Here is a 25,178-nt window from a genome sequence, read left to right as displayed (position 1 = left end):
TACATGCATTTAGTGTTGTGTTCATCTATGCGCACTCACATCTATATGCTGTGAATTCATGTATTTGAATAAGCATGTATACATTGCATTTGGATCTTTAGTTTAAAACAATCAAAGTCATTTGCCGCCATGGTAGATTGTTTTTATGAGCTGGGCTACATTTTATGTGGTGCATCCTTGCATATGAACAAGCATGGTCTTTGCATTTTGATTAGTTATGCAGACAATCTTTTCCTACCGTGTAGGTTGTTGCTATGGGCTTGTAGCATAGTTATGAGTCAGTTCTTTTAAAGCTTTTCCTCAATAAAAATGGTTAAATGCTAAGGTCTCATATTGTGAAAGTTTACTTTTGCTTTTGGTGTTTTCTTTTGATGGATTTTTTTTTCTAAACAAGGTGACATGTGGTTTTTTCTATAAACCATTTATACCTTATTTCAGGATTGTGGGAGGAACACATATGGGAGTCCTCCTCATCGCAGTTTAGAAAAGACACTTTCAACTACCTCTCTTAATTCTACTGACTTAAGAAAGAGCTACCTGGATGGCAGTTTCATTAGAGACTCATTGAATTCTGGTGATTCAGATGTAACGTCAGAGAACTTGAAAGTGCATATGAAGGAGAATAATTTAGAGGCATTTAGAGTGAGCCTGTCAAGCATGGTAAGCGCATCCAGTCATGGGTCTGGACAAGATGATGCTGATGCTCTAGGTGATGTGTATATGTGGGGTGAAGGTGTCGGAAATGGCATATTGGGTGGTGGCTCATGCAGAACTGATAGCAGTATGGGTTTGAAGATGGATGCTTTACTACCGATGCAGAACTGATAGCAGTATGGGTTTGAAGATGGATGCTTTACTATCGAAACATTTAGAATCAGCTGTTGTATTAGATGTGCACAACATTGCTTGTGGAAGCAAGCATGCTGCTCTGGTTAACAGACAAGGAGAAGTTTTCTGCTGGGGAGAGGAATCTGGAGGTAGGCTTGGCCATGGTGTTGATGCAGATGTGGCTCATCCACAGTTAGTGGAGACTTTAGCAAACACCAGTATTGAGCATGTTGTTTGTGGGGAATACGACACTTGTGCTGTGACACTCAGTGGAGATCTTTATACTGGCACAGGGAGTTTTGGGCTTCTTGGCCAAGGTAACGATTTCAGTCACTGGATTCCTAGGAGAGTGCATCCTTCAGAGGGGGTTAGGATATCAAGTGTTTCCTGTGGTCCTTGGCATACGGCTTTAGTAACATCTGCAGGGCAACTTTTAACTTTTGGTGATGGAACATTTGGAGCCCTAGGACATGGGGACAAGGCCAGTGTCTGTTTCCCTAAAGAAGTGGAATCTTTAAAGGGATTGAAAACTATTAGGGTGGCATGTGGAGTCTGGCACACAGCCGCTGTAGTGGAGATTATCATGGGCTACTCTGACGCTAGCAGTTGCTCTTCTGGGAAGCTTTTTAGTTGGGGTGATGGTGACAAGGGCCGCCTTGGGCATGGGGATAAAGAGAAAAAGCTTGTTCCAACATGTGTAGCTGCTCTTGTAGACAATGATTTCCAATAGGTGGCCTGTGGACACAGCCTAACTGTTTCTCTTACGACTTCAGGTCAAGTCTATACCATGGGAAGCAGTGTATATGGCCAGTTAGGAGACCCACATGCAACTGGTCAGCATCTTGTACTTGTAGAAGGCAAGCTTTGGGAAGAGTTTGTGGAGGAAATATCCTGTGGATCACATCATGTGGCCGTGTTGACATCAAAGACAGAGGTTTATACTTGGGGAAAGGGTGCCAATGGGAGGCTTGGGCTTGGTGATGTTCAAGACAGGCACACTCCAACATTAGTTGAGGTACTAAAAGACAAGCAGGTGAAAAGCATTTCGTGTGGGTCAAGCTTCACAGTTGCTGTTTGTTTGCATAAATGGCTTTCAGGAGCAGACCAATCAGTTTGTTCCGGATGTCGGTTATCTTTGGGGTTTACTCAGAAGCGACATAATTGTTACAATTGTGGGCATGTCTTCTGCCATGCATGCAGTAGTAAAAAGGCTGCCAAAGCAACATTAGCTCGCACCCCAACAAAATCCTACCGTGTCTGTGATCCTTGCTACACAAAATTGAAGCTGGCAACAAATTGTGGAATGGGATCGCAGGTTGGAGGACAGAAAAAAAGTAGTGCCATACAACAGTCTTTGGAGACCAAAGAGAGACCAGAGAAATCTGAATTAAAACATCTGAAGGTTCAAATGTCTTTGCCTAGGCTTCCCCTTGTTGAACAGAGTATGCAGTTTGAGGAGAAATCTCCCTTGAAGCAAACAAATAAGCCAGAGTCTCTGCGGCGTGTCTCACCTGCTCCAAGTGACACTAATGTGAGAAATGCAGGGAGTTTGCTTGCCTTTTCTGCATAAATATCTTGTGTCTCCTATCTCTGTTGCTCCATCAAAGGAGTTTTGCATCAGTGATTTTGCCCTTGTCAAGGCGGTGCAGCCCCCCACGCTCTAAAATTCTAAGCTCAACTTTGTCTGGACTCACATCTAATTGAAGAACTAAAGATAACAAACAGAAGTCTGACTCCAGAAGTTTTGAAGCTGTAAACACAGGTATGTTAACTTTTCTGCATGCCTTCACTCATTTCAGTGAGAAAATGATTTGCTGACAATATCAATGTGGGTTGCATGAATACTCAATTTATGGGGCCCTATTTTTTAAACAAAAGAATTGTTTGCATAGTTTTTCCAGAATGGTCTCTTGATCTTTCTTTGAAAACGGTAATGCTTTGCCTCAACTGTAAGAATATGAACAAATTTTTTCTGAATGTGTTGAACTTCATGATACTTTTGCTGGTAAAAGGAGGTATATTTGTTGGGTAGGTTTTAAAGGCAGCAATTTTCATAGCAATGATTTCCTGCCCACCCGCCGGGGGGGGGGGGGGGGGGGTGGGCGGTGTATAGAGAGAAGGGGAGCCATTTGTGAAATATTGAGTTTCCAATAGAGATTTGGAAAGGGTAGTGTGAAGCTCCCAAGAGGAAAGAATGTGGCAGCAGTTAGTATGAAAGTAAGTTATATTTCCATCAAATAAACTCCCTTGTGGTGGATTAAGAAAATAAAATAAGTAAGTTTGTATAGGAGAGGCCTTGCAACCTCATTGAATTCTTATCTCTGGTGCGCATGCATGCACTGAATCCTGATCTGCACAAGTCTTCTTGGTGTATATCATGTTTTGAAATGTCTTGAATCAGTAGGAAGTCATAGGCCAATAGCGACTTATCTAATGACACGACAAGAACACCATTTACAAATCAAAGGATTCTTCTATCAAGCTCAGCATTCCACTGCCAATCTTTATGTTTTGCATAACCTCTGTGAACTTAACATTTTTTGTTAATTTGCAAAGGGTTTTGCCTGCATGTGAATGATAGCCAGTAGGAGGACATGAAATGGCATACACTGATTTGTTTTGCACAAAGACTTATCATTTGACTTATATCTTGAATCCCTTAACTCAGCATTATCAGGCCAAATCAAAGGGTTCTTCTTTCAGGCTCATCATTCAACTGCCAATCTTTATGTTTTGCACAACCTTTGTGAACTTGCATTTTTGTTAATTTGCAAAGGGTTTTGTTTCTTCACCCTGCATATGAATGATAGCCAGTAGAAGTACAGGAAATGGCATACGCTTATTTGTTTTGCACAAAGACTAATCATCTTCCCTACAGGTTGAATCCCTTACTCACGATTATCATGCCAAAGAAGCTCAACTAAAGCAGGCTACAAGTGAGCTGAATGAAGCCCATACGTTGGCAGCCGATGCAAAATGCAAGGCTGCAATTAGAAGTTATAAAGTGTCTTACATTATAGGTTCACTCTTGAATTGCAACTTAACTGAAGTTCAATGCTTGTAGAGCTGTGATTGGTTTCTTAACATTTGTATTATTGGCTGCCAAGCACGAGTGATTATTGTAGAACTTTATATTCAACTACAGAAGACAAGTTTCATGGTCTGAGAATATTTTTCATTGCTTATGAGAATACTTCCAGACTCTTCGAAAATAATAACACTTCTTATTGTCTTACTTTGCCTTGCTTTCTTCTATATGCCGCTGATATTTGATTTCACACAGTTGTAAAAGTGAGCTTTTAGCTCTCAATGTCCTTCATGATATTTGTATCTCTGAGTCTGTTGCTAGACCATCCTTATGTTTTCTTTAAGAAATATAAAGCTATATTTATTTTTGAAATTTGTGTAATGAGTTGTGTGCTCTTAATACATAGGAGCAGTTTATTACATATGAGCAGTAGTAGCTGGAGGCTTGTGCTGACGGCTTAATGCTACTCTTGCATGTTTTGAAGGGTCAACTTAACTATGGTGCTTGTCACTAGCTCCAAATTAGTTTGATGGCTTAGGTGAACTACACCTTAAACTACACATTCCTAAGTACTATGTCACTCCTTTGATGTAAATATTGAAGGTTGTCTTGATGTTGCTCCTTAAAAAGTGTCTTTGTAGGCACACCACTTTTGAGTGCAATGAGGCTTTGTGTAATACGTACTTCATTGCCAAGTTATGTGAGAGAAATTTGTGTCGATACCTACAAATATGACATTTTTAATGGACTATAGGACTTTGAGAAAACATCTAAAAAAAGCTACATTTCCTATCTTGACCAATAAGGAAGTGACAAGCAAACCTTGGCATGCACATCACAGATATTGTGGTGTGGGCACATGTATTGGTGGAATGGCGTACACATTGATCGTGCTTGCGCAAGGAAGCCATATGTTTTAGCTGATATATCTTTCTAATCCTTTTCTCTCTTTTATCTTTCTAATCCTTTTATCTCTTTGATCATGCTTGCCTAAGGAATCCATATGTTTTAGCTGATATATCTTTCTAATCCTTTTAGATCTCTTTTCAGAAGATTTCTGTCATTGTTTTGAACTTTGCACAATGCAAATGCATGCAAATAAAAATCAAACGACTGAGTTGTAGTTTAGGCTATTACATGTTGAATCGGATGCTCCAACAAATTTGCATCTTAAAAATGTACACAGTAACAAATCTTGAATGACAAACCAACAATCCAAACCTAATAATGAAAATAATTAAAGGCTTTATAGAAAGGTCGTCTTTTCTTAGTTGAACATTGTAAAAAAGCTATGCCAACAACTGCACTTCTGATTAGGCTTAGTAATGCAGGAAGATTATAAAGCTGGTAAAGTTGTCTAATGGTGCAGTTGTGCTAGTATTGATTATAGATATATCAGTTGTCAATCAAAGCTTAGACATTGCTTTAGAATGACCATTGTATTGATCTCTGAAATCCTAGGTGCTGTTCCCAAGTAATGAACTTGCTCCAAAGCGTGCTGTGATGGTTCTCATGCTACATTCAATCCTACAACTGTTAGAGTCATACACACTGCCAGAAGCGTGATTTCCATTGAATTCAATCTTGCAATTGTCCATGTCTCGCTTACTCGGAGGTGTGATTTCTAGTGATTAACCTAATTAGATTTATTGGAATTTAATAGCCATGAGAACTGGAAGGAGCTTCAAAACATCATAAACCATTCAAAAGCCATGCAAGCGATAGAGTTCAATGAGAAAAATAGAGAGATTTTGAGGGTATGGAATCATTAGAACAAAGAAGCCGCACCAGTTCTACTTGGCGCTCGTGCAAGCGAAAAAGGCTACTTTGACCCAAAGGGTGGTTGTTCGCCCTGTTCATTATGGGTTCGTAGTGCCGAGAGGGCCTTAGAGCATTCTAGTTCAATTAGTGTGATTGATGGGTCCTGTGTGCTCACAAAAGGTATAGAGCTAGGCCAAGGCCAGAATGAGCTTGAAAATAGCAGAGCGTAGGACTTGTTCCTAAGGGCGGTAAATCTGTTGGATGCTAAAAATCTCATGTGCACTACTGCAAAGTCAGGAATGTGCCAACTCTTTGCTAGAGCGTGGGGTGTGAATGAGGACCTCCCCTATTATTGGAAATAAACTCTAGCATATTTCTTTTATTACAATGATTCTCAGCTTGTAATTACAGTGTGATTTCTGATTCGAGTCAGAACCAAATAAACTAGAAGCCCTATCTATCAATATATAATGATCTCTCCTTGGAAATAGGACAAGTGAAGAACTATGTAGATGCCTTTGCCAAAACCCTAGCTATGACCACATGGGAAAATATATTCAAAGTTGCCAAGGTGGAACAAAAAACTCAGCCAGGAATCAAAGCTGAGATATAAAAGATCATGTAGTAGGTGCAACTCTATTCCTAAGCTCTACCACATGCATTGCAACATCAGTAACAACAAATTCCATTATTCTAGTCCAAAACAACCAGAATGATTGTAGGAGAAAAAATGAATCACCACACATCCAAAACTGCGAATTTACCAATCCAAACTCCTTCGAGCATGCAAACACTAATAGAGAACTGCCCAAAAGTCTATTGCGATCTAGGAATATGCTCATGGTTTTAATCGTCGATTGTCTAGGATTGCGCTTGGATCAAATCACAATTTGTCTAGGATAGATCCTGGAGCAAACTGTCAACCTACATGATGCCTTGGTGCTTGAAACTTTAAAATGCTTATAGAAATCACTCGTGAGTTTGTGTATATGCCAAATTGCATTGAGACCAGTGGTGTCCAAGTGCAAGCTTTGGCTTGGCACTAGCAAGGTGATCTGAAATTACTGTGAAATAGGGCGATTTTGTGCTGGAAAAGTGGATGAAATCGATGAACTATATATAGTACAATATTGTAGGGCAACACGCATGGAAGACACTGACTCAAATCGATCGAGAAATGGAGTTCAGATGAGAAAGACTTGCTCCCCAAAAATAAAAACCAAGAGTGCTTGGGATAGCTGCTAGATGACCTTAGATAGGGAGAAAACAAGTAGCAACTTTCATAGACACATTGAATCAAATGGTGAAGGAAACAACCTTTGGGATGGAGGAGTCACGATCGAATTCAAAATCAATCTTGAAGGAAGCTTGGCACAAAAGAACAGCTTGAGGGAGCAAGAGAGTAAGGTGGAAGCAAGAAGATGGCCTTAGCAAACTCTAGAAGAAAACTCCAATTGATGGATACAGATGAACTAACTAGATAGATGTTCTAAGTAGAAAAGCTAAAAATGCAGGCAAGCCAGCTTTTAGAAATATAAATGTGATTAAGGCTGAAAGAGTTATCGAGCTTAGGAAGAGGAAACTCAAGAATAAGTTAATTGCGGAGTTCAAAGTCAAGTGGAAGGATATGTTTGAGGAAGACTTAACTTGGGAGTCGATTATTAGTTTGCTGAAGAACTCTCCAAATTTTGTTTAGGAGTAAACTCCTTTAAGAGGGAAAGGCTGTTATGCACCTGGTTGCTAATCCTCGGATTGGTGGACTTAGTCGAGTAGGGTTAGGGGGCCTGGGACGGAGGAAAGAAAGATAACATGGGGATAGAAGACTTAGAACAATAACATGCGGCCAATCAGTTGGACGCTTGTTGCTAGCGGGATGCTCGTCTATATAACAGTGGCTAAGGCTATTGGGATGACATTCAATGCGTTGACACCACTGATAGGTCTGGTCTGGATCATGAGCCTAGACTTGTGCCTTCTATATTGCAGACCGCAAGATACTATGTTGAGGGTTAGTAGTGGACAGTTTCGGTGGTACGAGACACGTGAGCTATGGGCATCGCCTCGTGGGAGTGCGATCTCTAGCTTGCATGCTTGAGGGTGATTGGGAGATGAGTTGCCTCCTGATCTTTATTTTGATTTTGTTAATCATCTTTGGACTGTGTTTAGGGTTAGGTTCTAGTGGGGTTCTTTCACGTGTCCTAGAGAACTACCCATATCAACTCCGGGGCTCTGTGTAGACCATCCCTCCGAGACTTAGGGATGGTGGCGTCATCTCCATTAGCTCGTACTCACCCCGCCCCTCCCAAGTGCGAGAGAGCTCTTGCATGTGCCTCCGTCTCCTGGGGAGCTGGCTTCATGCTGCAAAGGACCTAGTCAGGCTACTGTCCCACTGTGTCCACCCGATGTTCACCTGCTGCCTTAGCATACATCACTCCTGATCACAGACCTCCGGATGCCAAAGAAGGGGCTGACGCTCAGTCCTTGAAAGTGAGGGCTTGCTCGGATGAGTCCACCAAGCACTGCCACTACTCTTCCCTCCATATAAGAAAAGGCCAAGATAGGCTAAATACAATTGGGGAAGTCTTGATGTCGAGGTAAATGACACTCAAAACAGGTGAGTACTCTTCATAATCTTTCTATTGAGATGAGTTGTGTGGATTGCGGTGACTAAAAGAAAACTGCCTTCTGTTGGTCTACGTAGAAGTGGAGAGAGGGGAGAGGGGCTATGTAGGTGGAGCGGAAGAGTTTCACAGGTGGAGTAGAGCAGAGAACTTACGTAGGTGGAGAGAGGGGCTACGTAGGTGGAGCGGAGGAGCTACGAAGGTGGAGCGGAGAAGTCATGCAAGTGGAGAGAGGGGCTACGCACGCGTGAGACCCTTCAGGATCTGTGGGACTGGTGACCACTATTAAACTAATAGTTTTAAGTAGCTTCCTAGCTTTTTGGCCAGCTGTTCCAATAGGTTTTTCAGATTTCCTCTGTTGCCCCTATATCCTACTCTGACGTGTGCATAGGCTCTACATCTTAGGAGTACATGTTCATCTTCTACTGCCCCTGTGGGGCAGATTTTGTCGGTTCTTTCCTCTCTGGGGATCCTGGGTCTTGTCGACCTGCCCTTCACCTGGTCACCACCTCTAGATCATTGATATGTCTCCCCCAAGGTATTTTTGCATTCCACAGATGTCCATTGGGTGAATTTTCTGTTTGTAGAACTGCACTTTTGTATCTCAGGTTATGCCGTAATTTCTATAGCATTTTCTGCGTCATTATCCCCCTAATTTCACATGCATCCTTTGGTATATCATTGGCTGTTATGCCCCATGATTCCATCCATTTCATCCCCGCTCTATGCGGTCCCATGATTTGCATAGCTTCTATTGCCTTGTGGTATCTTGTTGGCGTCTGTCTTTTCAATTTTGTTGAGATAAGCCATTAATTGACATGTTGCCTCCCCTTCCAGAGGTATCATACTTGTGTCAGCGAGTGGGATGGGGTAGGGTGTTTGTGCCTTAACCCCTAACTCCCGTATGAGGAAACGTTTGTGTAAGGTTTCTATTCTTTCCCAGTAGGTCCTAGAGCCCAAGCTGGACATCCGTAAAGGATCATTGTTTGCGCAAGCATGGTGTACAGAAACGTTCTCATTTTCCAATTCCATAGATGTGCCTTTATGCACTTAATTTATTTGAAAGTTGTATAGAGCTTTCAAACCTCCTAGAATTCTTTTCTCCACACATGCATTCCATTTGTAGCTATTTGCAAATTCCTTCCCTATATATTTATATGTGTTGACTATTTCCAAGGGCTCTGCTCAGGGATTTAATATTCACATGATCACAAGATTTTTTGTGATAATAACACATGTGAACAAGTTATTCACATATTCTCATGTTACCGTTCACAAAATAACAGGTCACTTGCCATTTGGGAACCCCTTAAAAGCTTGGCTACACATGGGAATAAGCTATTCACATGTTCTTATGTTACCATCTTCACATAATAGTAGGTCAGTGGCCACCTAAGAAGATTTTTTATGCCTGATAAAGATAATTTTTTAGGCCCTTGTAAAAGCTTTGTGAATATAACATGTGATCACAAGATTTTTTGTGTTATTAACATATGTTATTAACATGTTCACATGTTTTTGTTTACGTCAGTGAAATCCCTGGCTCTGCTTCAAAGGTGACGTCAATCTGTTTGTTATGGGTCCCAATCACAATTACTTTTGTTTTGTCTATGTTGACCTGCATTCCTGAGTGTCTGCAGAAGTCCCCAGTTGCATCCAAATATGCTTGCATGTTCTCCTTGCTATTTGCAATGATGAAGACAATACAGGGGTAAGTTTGTCTATTGATGTTGAAGAGGGAGATGTCAAGAATGTGAATATCACATTGCAATAGACTCTAAGGGATGTGTGAGAACACCTATTGGTCATGGAGGACGGCATGTCAAAGTCCTTCTACTTTACCTTAAATAATGGTAAGATCAGCTGCCGTATGGAGAAGTGCATGCATAGTGCCAATTTCATTCCTCCTGCAACTTTGAAGATTGCTAACAATGTGTTTGACTAAGGTGCAGCATTTATTTTTTTATCAAATCCTAGTCATTGCTTCAAAAGATGATGGACAATTAAATTGAGATGTTATTTCTTTTGATGTTCTCCTTTCAGTTAAATGTTTTTCAAAAAAATTGTGGATTTTATGACTAGTTTTAATTTTTTTTAGGCTTTGATATATATTAAGGGGTAAGGGCCCTTTTTACATCACATTCTCACTTTCATGTTTAGAGAGCCATAGAAACTCCCACCCTCAAAAGTTACTCACTCCATCAGTCGCTATTTTGCCATGGATTTAGCTCGAACGGCATTCCATGATTTCATCTCGTTGCAAACTACATTTGCAGGTCGTGAGGAAGAGCTATTTTTAATGTTTGATAGGACTTTAGATGTCCTAGGCACATATATGCGAGCCAAGGATGACTTAGCAGATCTCATCCTCTACGTGCAAGAGAATTTCACAAATTTTGCTTATACACTTAACCACTCTTCAAAGATATGGGTTCCCATAGATTACATAAAGCATTTGTTCCTGGAGGAACCCAAGTTTGTAAAGTGCTTGGCCCGCTCGTGTGATAATCTTACAGAGGAAGGGTTTAGGACGGTAGAAGTAAAAGACATCCTAAAAGCGGGGATCACAGGAAATACAAGTACTAAATTCCTTTCATGGGAGATGACATTCATCTTTCTTCTCCAAACAAGGAAATTTAGAGAAAGAAGCCTCATCGTCCACCACCCCCTCTAGTAGAACTGTTGATCTCCTCATCCCTAGACTAGACTCTAACATGTACATGGAAGAGAGTCTTGATCATGCAAGAGAGGACATGGAAGCAGCTCAAGCATTGAGCCTACTTCAAGAGCCCCCAGTAGAGCAAGAATCTGCATCGGGGACCGCTGACCCAGAATCGGCAGACTTATGGTCCTTGTCCCCCCTCATCATCGATGGAGAAGAGTACGTATTCCTCCATGACATAGAAGTTCTTTTTGGACTACAAGAGGATGAGGCACTCGGAGTCCTATCTGGGTTCAATGCTGACACAAGTGTCAAAGATCCCGGGGTTTTAGGTTCCGAAGACCAGACAATGGAAGAGTTTCTATTGACGACACTGGTTTCAATGAGGGATGCAGACATGTCCATATATGATGCACAGCCCTCTCATGCAGAAGCTTCCTCCTCCAACACAGGTTGGGAGAAAGCCTCCACCTCCCAAATGGAACATCACACAGCACCTAGTTCCATCAACATTGCAAATGAGGAAGGGATAGAAGCCGATAATGCTAAGTTCGAACAATATTTTTTATTTTGATGTTCTTTCGGTATAATTTGTTTTGTCGGTCTTCTAATGTTTGTTGAATTGTTGCAGGACGTGTTTGATCTTGATAAATTCTCATCTTGATGGGATAATGTTCACAGCACATTTGGGTGAGATCATTCTTTGGCCCATTACCTTGGCAAAGTCGCAGAGCACCTCGTGGTTTTCCACAACAAATTTTCTTCGGAGCTGCTGAAGTGCAAGGCATTGTCGTGCACTATCGTATACTCCAACATTACTCGGAATGCTGACAAAGTGATTTTGGTACACCGCCTAGCTGCTATCAATGCTTTTGGATCGAAGATTCACGGTAGGGCATTGGCAGGGCAACAGCTATGTCTGTGGCGGAGGATGTTAGTGCTATTATGACTAGGTTTATATCTAGGATTCCACTAGGGGATTCAAAGACCCCTATAGTCAATGTACTCAAACTAGCTATAAGAAGAAAGATAGCCTGTGAGGCCTTTTGTAAATATAAACATATATTTCAATGGATACATGACTTTAATGACTACATGTCTTTATTATTTTCTTTAATTCATTGTTGCTCGTCATGAATTCATAATATTTATTCCATTGTATTTTGTTTAATTTTTTGATTATATATTTTCTCCATCCTTTTAATTGTGTTAATTTAATGCATTTCTAGCCAATTTAGTATGATTTTCACCAATTTTGGGTATCGAAAGTTCATTTCTGTTAAATCCTAGAGGAATTTCACCATGGTGCAGAAAGGAAAAGTGTCCAGGACGTCGCCAAGAGCCTAGAATGCCTAAAACCCACCACGGCGTGAATTTGGGCAGAATGTGGGCATTCTGCCCAAATTCGTGCCGTGGCGGGTTTTATTTAGGCGTTCTAGGCTATCGGCAACGTCCCAGACACTTTTCCCTTCTGCACCACGGTGAAATTCCTCCAGGATTTGATACAAATCAAAAGTTACATTAAAATGAACAGTAACTTCAGTCATAAACATGGAGAATTCACAACAATGCGATAGTGTAGAGAATTTGGACATATTTTATTAAAAAAGATCAGCCCTTGGGCCTCAGATACAAGATAGTGCCTTCAAGGGCAGGGGGTAGTCTAAGTCCTAAGGATGGGCTCCAAGAGAATCTAGGGCTTCAAGCTTGGGTCACTCCGTCGCTTTGCCAGAGCCATGTCCTTGTCCATGATCGTGACGCGCTTTGCGTGGATGGCACACAAGTTGGCGTCCTCAAACGGAGCGGTGGTCACTTGCTCCGCAGCCTCCTGGAGCACCCCCATAGCTCCTGTGCTGAATCGCACATCGTCCTTGTACCCCTGTGCTATCTCCCGTACCACACGTTGGAAGGGAGCATGCGAGATCAGGTTGTCGGTGGTCTTTTGCATCTGTCTGATCTCCCTTAGGGCCCGCGCCCCTAGCTTTGCTCTGTAAGGCATCCTGACTCTTGGTGGAGGCTTTACAGGTACCCCTATTCCACAGCCTCTTGTCTGCCTTGAACGCTGCTCTTCTCTACGTTGATCCTCCTCCGAATCCCCCTCTTGCGGATGTCTTGAGCTTTGTCCTTCTTTGGGATGGGGCTTCCTCGGCGTCTGCTTTACCCTCTTTATGGGCACAGGTACCATTTCCACAATGGGCTCTATCCAAGAGAGGGAAGATTGTGCTCTTTCTAGCAGTCTATTGTTCCCTATCCGGAAGCCTCTCTATATCAGGGAGGTTATCAAATACATTTTGCTCGTGCGGGGGAGTCCTATCATGGGGAGAGGAAGGCTGAGGGGAAGGGAGGTTCTCAAATACATTTTGCTCGATCAAGGGAGTCCTCTCATGGGTAGGAGAAGGCTGAGGGGAAGGATGAGGGGAAGGCTGAGGAGAAGGATCATGCTCTTGGGACTTGGAAGTGGGCTCACGAGACTGGAGAGTGGGCTCACGGGACTTGGGAGGAGGAGAAGGCTCACGAGACTCGGGAGTGGGCTCACGAGAGTTGGGGGAGGGATCACGAGAGAGATTGATGAGGCACCATCGGACCCGGATAGGTTCATGTGCGCAGATGCCATGAAGGTGGTGGAGCTAAAGGAAGAAGGTTGAAGGCAGTGTCCTGTGGATCTAGTAATGTTCTTCACTCATGCCATTGAATAATGAGAGTTAGGGTTTTTTAATACGTTTTATATAGGCCCATCATCTTTTGACACCCCTTTTAATTAAGTTTAGGGTTTCATCATGCCCCCGCTCCTGCACCTGCCCTAACCCCTCCAACCACCCCCATCCTCGTCGCCCTTCTCCCCTGTTGCCCTCCCCCCTACTTGTCCCGCCCACACCCATCGCCCCCCCATACCCCCCATCCTGCCCCTCCTCCCATCCTTGCTACCACTCCACCCCGCCCCACGCCCCTCCCTTCTCTTCCCCCTCCTTCCCCAACCTCATTACCTCACACACACCTTGGACTCCAAGAGTGAGTACACAAATTGTCGTCAAAATAAGCAAGATATTCAAGAGAGTACACAAATTGTGGTCGAAATAAGCAATATATTTATTTCATATTTGTATACAATTACACCATAGCTTCTGTTTTGCTGGTTAGACCCATCTGCTCCCTTCTCTCACTCTAGCTTGCAACCAACGTGTGACTCCTCAACTCCCTATGGATGCTTTCCAAGCACTATGCCTTCTATTCTTTGATAAAATTTGAACTTCTTTTGCAAGTTCTGATGCCTTTGCCTTTTCAGACTTGAAAGTCCGTCTTAGTAAACATCTAAAAAACCAGTCGAACATCTCATGCAACGCATTGCTACGAGTGACACCACCATTGCCTTGAGTTCTTAAAGTAGGCTGCCTTGGCTCTATAGTGCGACTTCTCCATGGCCTTGTGTATTCCAAATGGACAAAGGGCCCCAATTTTGTACAAACCATGGTCCGTGTGTGCATAGAGAATATGCTGCAATCATGAGTGATGAGAATCATTTCAGCAATAACTTTTTTATATAAAGCAAGTGATAAATATTACGATGATGCCAAGATTACCATGTAATGCGTAGTGTGCGACTTCCCCCCATGCTTTCACCACCATTAATTGCATAAACTCTTTCACAGCCATCCTGAACCTTTCATAATACATCTCATCGATTTGAACCTCGTGAAGCAATTTTATCAATGCATCTACCTTTGTCCATACTTTAGCTCTCAAAGTTGCTACTTGAGTATGAGAAGCCTTATTGGTCGTGCATTCACACAATGCTTTCCAGTGTTTCTAACCCAACTGCTTTGAGACAATGTATGTTTGTCTTTGTTGAGATTGTGGTTCGATAGGAATCTCCTTGCCTTCCCTCTACCCATAGATACTTTTGCATGAAGATTCTGTGTTGCCCCGTACATTTTCTTATCCTCCTTAAGTTTGGCATATCCTCAATGGAATCCCATCTCTGACAGCAACTTCTCAGCTTCTGCAATGCACCATGTGGATACTTTTTTGCAGAATTAAATTCCAAGCATAAACAAGATGCAAATACAACAACTTATCAAGTACGTGTAGTTCTGCGTGTAAAGTACATATGTATACTCTCTCAAGTGGGATGGGCAAGATGGGATCCCACTTTGGATCCTTCTTGTCACGATTAGGAGCTTGCATTTGGCTGCAAGATAGAATGCCATTCTCCCATTGTAAGTCAGCCTTTCGCTTACGTTGTGAACACATGTAATAAAGGCATGTGTTCATTGCATTTTTCCCTGTATCACGACCATGCATGTACTTGAGGGTTTTCAAATCACCAGCAAGATGCCATTCAACTCAAAATGTTCCATGGCCATCGACTTTCAATGTTTGCCCTTCCTCTTGTCTTCGGGGATTCCTATTCTATCTAGAATCCACTTTAATGTCTCATGGCACTCTTTCGGAATCTCAAATGCTGCAAGCCACCATATATCTTTCTCTGATTGCACTGAGAAATCTTGCTCTACTTTCTCGTTCTCTTGAACAACGGCTAAGGCTTTATTCATAATGCAGATGCTCACTCTCTCTAACTTGTGTTCTTTCACCAATTGAGCTTCATCCATTTTGATGACAAATATGAGCTTTCCATTGCAATCTGTACAACAAAAGAGAGAAATCGTTAGGATAAACATGATATAGGAAATGAACTAAGTAAATTGCAATGCTATAATGGATTTCCTCTTATCATCTTCTCTCATGTCATAGAATTTGACCATTGCTTGTTGCAGTTTCTCAACATTTAAGTAGACATTATTGAAAACATTCATCTCAAAGGTTTGCAAGCCAGATTTCTTTTTACTCTTCCAAGTCATTGTGCCCCTTACACAATGGTACCCTTCAAGCATTTCTCTTGCATGTTGGTTTGTTTCTCGCCGTGCATGTCACAGACCAAGGTGTGGGTAGGGGCACTGTAGACTTCATATACTTTTCAAAATAGCAGAATTGAAATTTTTGAAAACAAATGTGTAAGCTTCTCGACTTACACCAGCAGCAGTATCACAAGATGCAGGCATCTCCTTTGCATCCACAATATCCTTGAAGTACTTCATCACCTCTTCAGCAACTTGCACACGTAGGCACTTGTGTCTTGGGTCCCTTAGTATCCCAATGACATCACTTGACTTCAATAAACCAGCTAGAGCATATGAACAGTCAATATCATCCCCGTCCGTTCTTTTCATCACATCTTCCATGAAGTTTCCAAAGAACACATGAAAAACTTAGTCACACAAACAATGTAGCATAAAAGAGTGTAATTTCATCGAAACATTTGATAACCAACCTTGTAGCCCGGACTATCCTCTTTCTAGCACCACCAGTGGGTGCCAATGTATCCATGTTATATAAGTACCTTCTTTTCCTATCCTTTAATCCCAAAGGTGTTTCTTTCATCTTTTGCACTCGTTCTTTTGCCTTCTCTATGGCTCGTTGAACTTGATTGTATATACATCTTTCAAAGCCTTTTTTGGAATCAGCTAGCTTACAGAGACTGACTCTTCTAATTTATGTCGCTCCAAGTCCAATGCATTTCGCTCCAAGTCCAATGCTTTGGCTTTATCATGAAGATCCTCGTTTTTCCTATGAAGATCTTGCATAGAGTTATGCATTGCAACAATGGTGCTAAATGTGCTAGCATCTCTGCTTGGGCTCTGCGCATCTCGCTTGCTTGCATAGCCATTGACTAAGCATTGTTTAGCCGATTGCAATAACCAAGCAACCCCGCATGTCCATTTCTAACAAACCGAACTAGCTCATGCATTGTATGGAAAGGAGGGCTCTTTTGGTTGGTAGGACCTAAAGGATACAAGGATCCTTCTACCCAAAGGTCGAGATTCTTCTTTCCTTACGAACGAAGACTGTGGATTTTGGAAGCTCCCCTCAATCCTAGACTACGTGTGCTTGCATATCCAACCTCTAACTCTAAGTGAACCTGGTACTTGTTGGAGACGTGCTCGAATGGTGCCATGAGTAAAGGAGTGTAGAGAAGGAGAAGGTGTGGAGAAGCAAGCTTGAAGGAGCAACACGCAGGAAGAGGGAGGGCGAGGAGGAGGGATAAGGGAGGGAGGACTAGCAGTTGAAGATGAGGGAAGGGAGGTGGACTAGCAGGTGTGGAGGGATAGGAGGAGTAGGCATGGAGGAGGAGGGAGGGAGGAGGGAGGAGCAAGAGGGGGGGGGAGGAGCAAGCGTGGAGGAGGGAGGGGGAGGGGAGGAGAAGAAGGCGTGGAGAAGGGAGGGAGGCAGGCATGGAGGAGGGAGGGAGGGGGAGGGAAGGAGGAGCAGGCGTGGAGGAGGGAGGGAGGGAGGGGGAGGAGAAGGAAGGGGGAGGAGGGAGTGAGGAGGGAGAGGGGGGAGGGGGAGGAGGAGGGAGGGGGAGGAGGGAGTGATGAGGGGGAGGGAGGGAGGAAATTCAAAATTCAAATTTTGAATTTTGAATTTGTTGGTTCCCACCTCGGAGTAAGAGTTGTGAAAGGTGTGGGGTCACTTTTGGGTTTAACCGACCTAGGTGAGGGGGGGTTAGGACTTTTTGGGACCTACCTTGACCCTTTCATTAGGACTAATCCATTCCTTATAAAGCCCTTTTGAGACCCCATTTCTCCCCTAATGGGAATGCTCTGCCACAAATAACATTTCTAGCATCATCTCTAACCTGAGTGTCATGATCTGTTTGTGAGAAGGGAGGCATACAAATCTGTAGCTATGCATAAGATGACATCTGGCTTTATCTTTAAAACCCCATCTGAGTCAATAAGCTGTGAGACACTCTCTCTATTATGTCTAGGGCCAAGAGTAAAAGAAGTGTTTATTGAACTTATCCCCCATCTGGTCTAGAATGACCCACGAGCATGAAAGACATACTCTGCTCTGTGATCGAGCAATATCTGTTGTTGATCCCTTGCTGCATGCAACAAGGCACTCATGAATCCAAGCATCCATGGACCATTTCAACTCTTCCCTCTGCAGGGCTATCAATAGTTATGAGAATACCAATCTCATGTCTAAGGATCTTCCGTCTCTTATTACTACCAGTATAATGATGAAATTCACTAATATCAGTGAGGGTTGCAACCATAAGTGAGGAAGATGGCATTCCTCCTTGAATATGTGAAACCTAGATCTGCATAAATACCTCGGTGAGGTCCTCCTCTGTGTAGAAAGCATTTGGAATCCCAATACTAGCTCCCCAAAATGCACATGCAATGCTGCAGAGTATAGTATCAGAACAAAAATTATTCCTTACAAGTAGCCTAGCCATCAGAAATTTTAGAATATGAGCGTCCTTCAGAAACTATTGCTTTTAGTGTGGAACAACTATCTACAAAACATTAGGATTCAGCAACAGCAATACAATAGGAGTACTTTGGAAACACAATATACCTTTGTAAGACTAGAATATATCCAATCATACAAATTTATATTTTTTTGTTCTGAAGTCCAAAAATCTACACAGAAAATAAAAGAGAAAAGGAAAGAGAGAAAAAAAGAGGTAACAAAAACTTATAAGAAAACAAAAGGAAGACATACTTAGCAAGCAAAGCAACATCATCAGTGCGCCCAAGCATAAGCAACTATATACTAGGTTTCTAAAGACCCACAAAGTCTCTTGGTAGACAAACCCAGTGCTTACTAAAATGAGTCAAATTAACAAAAGAGAAAGAAAACAACAAATAAAGAAGAAAGGAATAAGGTGGCTAAGTAAAAATAAACAAGTAAATCAAGAAACAAAATCTTCCAAAAAACAAGAATAAAATCTCTGTCTCTCTCTGTCTCTCTCTCTCTCTCTCTCTCTCTCTCTCTCTCTCTCTCTCTCTCTCTCTCTCATTTAAAACATAAAAAACTAAATGAACCCCTTACACTTATATACATCTTCCTTCAAAGATGCAAAATTACATTCCTAACTTAGAAAGCACATACATACTCAATCAAACTCTCTTTTGAAACTTAAAAAAAAAGCTATTCATCTCTCAGCTTATGTTCAATCATTCTAAAAATACCTAAGGTTGATACACCATAGATAAAAGACTACATATCTAAGATTATGTGTTTTTTTCATTATTTTTCTTGGATGAAAAAAAACATATATTTAGTCCCTACGTAGTTATTAGGTCGTGTGCCCTCACATGCTTTCACATAGACACACTACATTGATTGATAAAAGACTCCTTAGTTGTACAAAGGCAAGAAAATCTATGGAATTGGAAAGAAATGACTCCATATGTTGCCAAATAAGAAATGTTTTAAGTCAATGTGAGACATTTTTATAATGTGTGAACCACTTTATTCAGGTTGTTCAAGGTTATCATATATATCAACCTCTAATCCTAAGGTAGATTGAGAAAGTCTAAGATCTAAGAAAACACAAGAATCCCCTCTTGAAGTGTAGTTCAGCTCTCTCACAAGAGTCACAACAAGGACAGATTCCTTGCCCAAGCATCTTTGTACATAAAGTCTTGAAAGTCTAGTGCAAGTATTGATAGAAATAAGACGTTGCATAAACTCAAATTCATAAGTGAAAGGATAAAAGCTTGCTAAAAAGATAGCACAATTAGTGCCCACGGGGATTTCTATAATTTGTTGAAACGAAGAATCACCTATTGTGATGTAAAGATTATCTAAAAGAAATTCTATCCAAGAGCAAACGTCTTCAATACTTACTACCTTTGTATCTTCTCTTTTTAGAGTCGATGTCGTCCCCGCTGAACATTTAGACAACCAAGAACGAGACTTAGAGGGAGCAAGTTCAGATTAGCTTCCAAAGCATGTCAGTAATTTAAGGCAAGAATCCCAGCACAATTACCAGTACAAAACCTTCTCCATAACATTTTTCTTTTGTCAACAAACTCTGACACTTCATAATTTACAAAGATATGGAAATGTGACAGGATGTTCTGACCGCATCTATAGGGTAATCAACAGACGTCTACCTTAAGATAGTAACACGAGATAGATGATTCTGGTAAGGAGAATCGTGATAATGTAGAGGGTGCTTCAGTTTAAAAATGTACTATGTACTTCCTAAGCATTCAAGCTTGATGATAGGAAAAAGGTAAGAATGTTGAAAAAATATGACAAAAAATTCACCAGGCCTTACTAGAAAGCTCCTCCCCCCAACCCACAAAAAAATAAAAAACATATCCTGCAAGTGAAGACATAGTAAACCAATATTTCAAAGAGGCTATCTGTCATACTCAATAGTCTGAATCAGAAATAAACGAGTCATATTTTACCTCCCGTTTACTAAATGTTTGAATGTACAAGGCCATTGTAAAAAGACATGTCCTTTGATTAACATGACCAGTAAAGAGAAGTCATCCCAACCACAATACACAGAGACAATAATTTAAATTGTGACAGTATCAGAACTTGCAGCTATTTACTTACTGTCTGCAAGACCAAATCATGTTTGACATTAAGAGTGATGGATCTCCAATGGCTATGTACACCTACATTTGTTGAAGTATATCCTCCTTGTGTTTGGAGACCCTTCAGATGCGAAGTTACCAAAGCTAGTACTCGTATGTCAGTATGATCTTGTACGCTATTCAATCCCTACTCTGACCATGCCACATCTATCCAAACTGTGTGGATATTTTACACGGCCTGCTGAAAGTCACCAGGTGAAGTCGCCAGAAAAACATAGAAGTGCAGAATTCTTGATGACACCCTTACTCATCCATATACTGTCTTCAGACGTTTTGCAGCTTGCACGAAGCTAGCAATTACGTGCAACTCATCCATTTGCTGCACAGAAAAGAGTAAAATCAACCTACTAGCAACAAAGAATATTCAAGTGAAATTAGAAATTTTGGTAGACTTAATCAGCCATTATATACCTAGATGAATCCAGGAACAATCCGGAACTCATCCTCTAAAAATACAAAACAGTGCAGTTTCAATCCCACGATAGTCACTCATAAGATTGAAAACCATAAACTCCATCACGCATAGCAGGGACTAGCTACTATGACATCCCCACTAAATCAGCCACCATTACAGTAAAAACAGGAAAATTTAACATTACAGTAACCTGCGTAAGGTTTTGTGTTTGTAATTCTGAACATCAGTCTAGAAGAATCAGAGCAAGATAAATGGGATCTGAACCAAGCCTAGGAGCTATGCAAAGTGCCACGTCCCAGGTTATGACTTGCATCCATTTAATACTACAAAAGTTGAAAAGTGTGCCAGCTAATAATCCTGTTTTCTGTTAAACACATATTGGATGGAAATAATCGCTCCAAATACATGAAATAGGCAAAAGAAAAATAAACACAACATTAAGAGAGCCCAACGTAGCACAACTAACAGTGGCTGTAGTCATCGTATTTCACCAGTATTCTAAGATAGGGTATGTTCCCATATTCATCTAGATACATATATATTATGTGAGACCCTCTTATCCTTTCTGGCGCACAGGAGATGCTGTTTCTCAGTTCAAATTTCGTGAATGTGCACTTTTTCCCGCCTTCATGCTGCCTCCAATATTTGTGTCTTGGTGGGGCTAAGATTTGAAAAAGCAAAATGAAACATTCAATTTTTAACCCAATTCATCATGCACACCAGCGCTACCCACTATGGCATCCCAGCACAACTAACACTGGATGTAGTCGTCATATTTCACCAGTATTCTAGGATAGGATATGTTCCCATATTCATCTAGATGCATATATTATGTGAGACCCTCTATCCATTCTGGCACAGGAGATGCTGTTTCTCAGTTCACATGTCGTGTATGTGCACTTTTTCCCACCTTCATGCTTACTATCCACCCTCCAATATCTATGTCTTCAGGGGGGCTAACATTTGAAAAAGCAAAATCAAACATTCACTTTTTAACCTCATGATTATCACCCAGAAAATTAAAGGCCATCCAATTCATCATGCACACCAGTGCTACCCACTATGGGACTAATGAGCACAAACAATCCTACACATGCGCATACACACTTACAGAAGCCTAGATTTATACTAACCGTACCCAAGTCTCTCTCAAGGCCTCCTATGCCAACCTTCACGAAGCCTTGTAAAGATGCTCTTGTTCCATATCATCCTCGTCCATACCTTTGGGATCATCCCTAAAAAGATACCTTTGCGACGAGGGGCTGCATATCACGACAGAAGAATGGGAGTATGCACGAGGATGCGTGTTAAAGGTACATAGAACTAATGTTTTGCATTAGTTGTAAGTGATTTGCTTTTAATATTTATTCACATTGCTTATACAAATATTGCTTCTATTTTGGTCCAGTGCACTATGTTCAATGCTGTATGGTGTGAAGGCAAGCATTTTCGAACACAAAGAATTGATGAAAAGAGGAATACACAAGATTGCGGTGTCATTAGTAGCTTTGAGGGAGCTAATGGAAAAATGGATGATTATTGTGGCACAGTCCAAGACATATTTAGGCTTGACTTTCATCGCTTCTTTGTGTATGTTTTGGATGTCAAATGGCAAATGAACGCGGTGGAAGAAAGGCCTAATGCAACGATAAAACGCCATGCAAGTGGCTATGTAGTTATTGACTCTACAAAGTTTTGGCAAACAAAGAAAGATAGGCTCGTAGTGCCACAACAATGTGAGCAGGTATGCATTTTTTTACTAATGTGTTTCATGTACATATATATCTAATCTCACGTACCCCTTGACTTTTGATAAGCTAATTAATTACTGCAGTATGTGTATTTGAGTAGGTTATCTATCTGCCAATGGTGCATGACATTAAATGGTGGTACATCATCCCTACTGCACCACGTTCCAAAGTGATGTATAATACATTCACTGATATGGAGCATATGGAGGATGTAACAAGCCACAATGAAGATGATGTCAAACATGCCAATGAAGATGTTGTGATCGATGATCAAGAAATAAGAGATGATCATGATAATGAGGATGAGCGTGCCATTTCTCATGATCATGAGAATGACCCTACCATTGAGGATGATGGTGATGTTGATGAGGATGATCAGGACATCGATACCATTATCAATGGATAGAATATCGATAGTAGTGGAATAAATTTAATCGTAGCCTTACAAATTGATCAAATGGATATTGATGTTGATTGTTTGGCAAGGATGGATCTTATTGAAGATGAGATCGAACCCTAACCAATCCATCACTGTATCATTCTAAATTGATGACATTTCTATTGTATATGTTGTCTTTTAATTATCATCTCATGATTTATTTTTGAACATATTTCATTGTTGTAAATGTATGTAGTGGGATTGTGTAATGATATATACTGTAATGTACTATGGGATGGTTTAAAGAAAATAGTTTTTAATTTTGTAAAGGAATTTAGTTTTTCTTAATAAAGCACTCGCATGTATTGATGCGTGTATAATTGCATGTATATACACGCGCTTATACACGCGTTTCTGAAACTAGTATACACGCGAATTTAGATGCCAATATACACGCACTGGTAGATGCGTTTCTTAAAGTTCAATATACGCAAATTTAGATGCCAATATACACGCGCCCGATACTATTCATATACATGCGCGACCATACACGCGCTCGTAACTTATCGCGTATATGGAATGCGTGTATGGCAGCAGTGTCTTGTAGTGATGGCATTACAAAATTTAATTTCAACGTACAGGACTTAGAAAACACTTACTTGGAGCATCTTGTGCCAATCGTGGGACTTCAACCCATATAGTTGCTCAACGCCTCTTTTCTTAGTGGTTGTAAAGGCTCCCTTCAATGATCTCATGCATCCAGTGGGAGTACGCAAAGTGGTGATGGCCTGCTTTACCTGCTTCTCCTCTTTCTTTGATATAATCCATGGTGCAGGTGGAAGACGAACGTGCCCACCCTCCTCTCGTGGCCAAGCTTGACGCATACGTCCTGCGACCCGCAAGTCCTCCCGTATGCTAACATTGTCTCGTTTACCAATAACATGTTCCCAAATACCAGATCCCACATTCTTGAAGATGTGCATGGGATCAAGAAGATGGTTGATCTTAAGATGGGTCCAATATGGTAGCCGAAAAAAAATGGAGTACCTACACAAGGGATTGCTCTATATGATCTTTAATCCAATTAGAGACTACACAAAACAAGCTTGAAAAACATTACTATACCTGTTCATGCCATCTGTGCAGGAAGAATATTTGTAGACTCCCAAATACTCTTCCAATCTTTTGCACGAAGTGTTTGTGGAGGAATGTTACTCTTACTAGCAACATATTTAGGATGATTTGACGGGAGAAATCGATGATTATCGAATATGGTCTTACACAAACTGTTCAGCATACTCATGTACTAACGAAGGGCCACAAACACGACATGCATGTTTACCCGATGTTTTCAAACCTATTAAAATATAAATATAAGTTATAATAATAAAGTCAATAGTTATAATTAATATAGCCAATAGTATTAGAGTAGGGAGGTAATTAGAATTCTTACCATAATAATCGCTGTATCCTGGAAAGTCATGCATTGTCCACATCAACACTGCTTTTAAGTCGAAGTGTCTAGAGGAGGGAGGCCTACTAATGTCCACCACCGTAACACCTCTCCATAGTTCCTCCAACTCATCAATCAACGGTTCGAGATAAACATCCATATGCTTGACTTTATGTTTCCATGGAATTAGAAGGGATAACATAAGATGTCCCTTCTTGATCGCCATTGATGGTGGAAGGTTGTAATTCACCAACACAACTGGCCACACGCTGTATGCGGTGCTTTTGAAACCAAATGGATTCACTCCATCCATACCTAGGCCAAGTCTCAAGTTTCTGGGCTCTGTTTTAAAGCTGGGCCACTCATCTTCAATATGCTTCCAAGCAGGAGTGTCTGCGGGAATTCTCCACATGCCATCATCTGATCGATGTGAGGAATGCCATGACATGAGCTCTGCTATGGATTTGCACTTGAACATGTGTTTGATGCAAGGAATTATAGGAAAGTGTCGCAAGACGGGGTACATCAAAACTCTTCACATCTATTCTATACCTGCTTCACCACAAGTGGGACAATGTCGAGCCTCCTTATGCGTCCCATGAAAGAGAATGCAATCATTGACGCATGCATGTATGCGATCATAATCCAATCCTCCAAGAGATGTCACATAGCGCCTCGCTATGTCTCTTGAGGTGGGTAGTCTGAAGCATGTTTGATAATAGCCTGCATCCAATATCATCAATTAGTCCTAAACCCTAAACCCTAAACCACTAATTCAAATTTACAAGTTAGAATGCTTACTTCAATAATGCGTCA

The 25,178-nt window shown here is 41.2% G+C and overlaps 1 protein-coding gene and 1 pseudogene across 5 annotated transcripts in view; one reads left to right on the top strand and one right to left on the bottom strand.

Annotated features, from left to right (window-relative positions):
• LOC147605345 (uncharacterized) overlaps nucleotides 1–25,178 on the bottom strand; it is a 238,245-nt gene that overhangs the window by 34,994 nt on the left and 178,073 nt on the right. The window lies entirely within an intron of this gene.
• On the top strand, nucleotides 424–3,848 carry LOC147605347 (PH, RCC1 and FYVE domains-containing protein 1 pseudogene; annotated as a pseudogene).

The sequence above is a fragment of the Cibotium barometz genome, chromosome 59 (assembly GCF_041138505.1).
Source record: "Cibotium barometz isolate CiBa-2024 chromosome 59, ASM4113850v1, whole genome shotgun sequence".
Lineage (NCBI taxonomy): Eukaryota > Viridiplantae > Streptophyta > Polypodiopsida > Cyatheales > Cibotiaceae > Cibotium > Cibotium barometz.
This window is presented reverse-complemented; position numbering and strand designations above follow the sequence as displayed.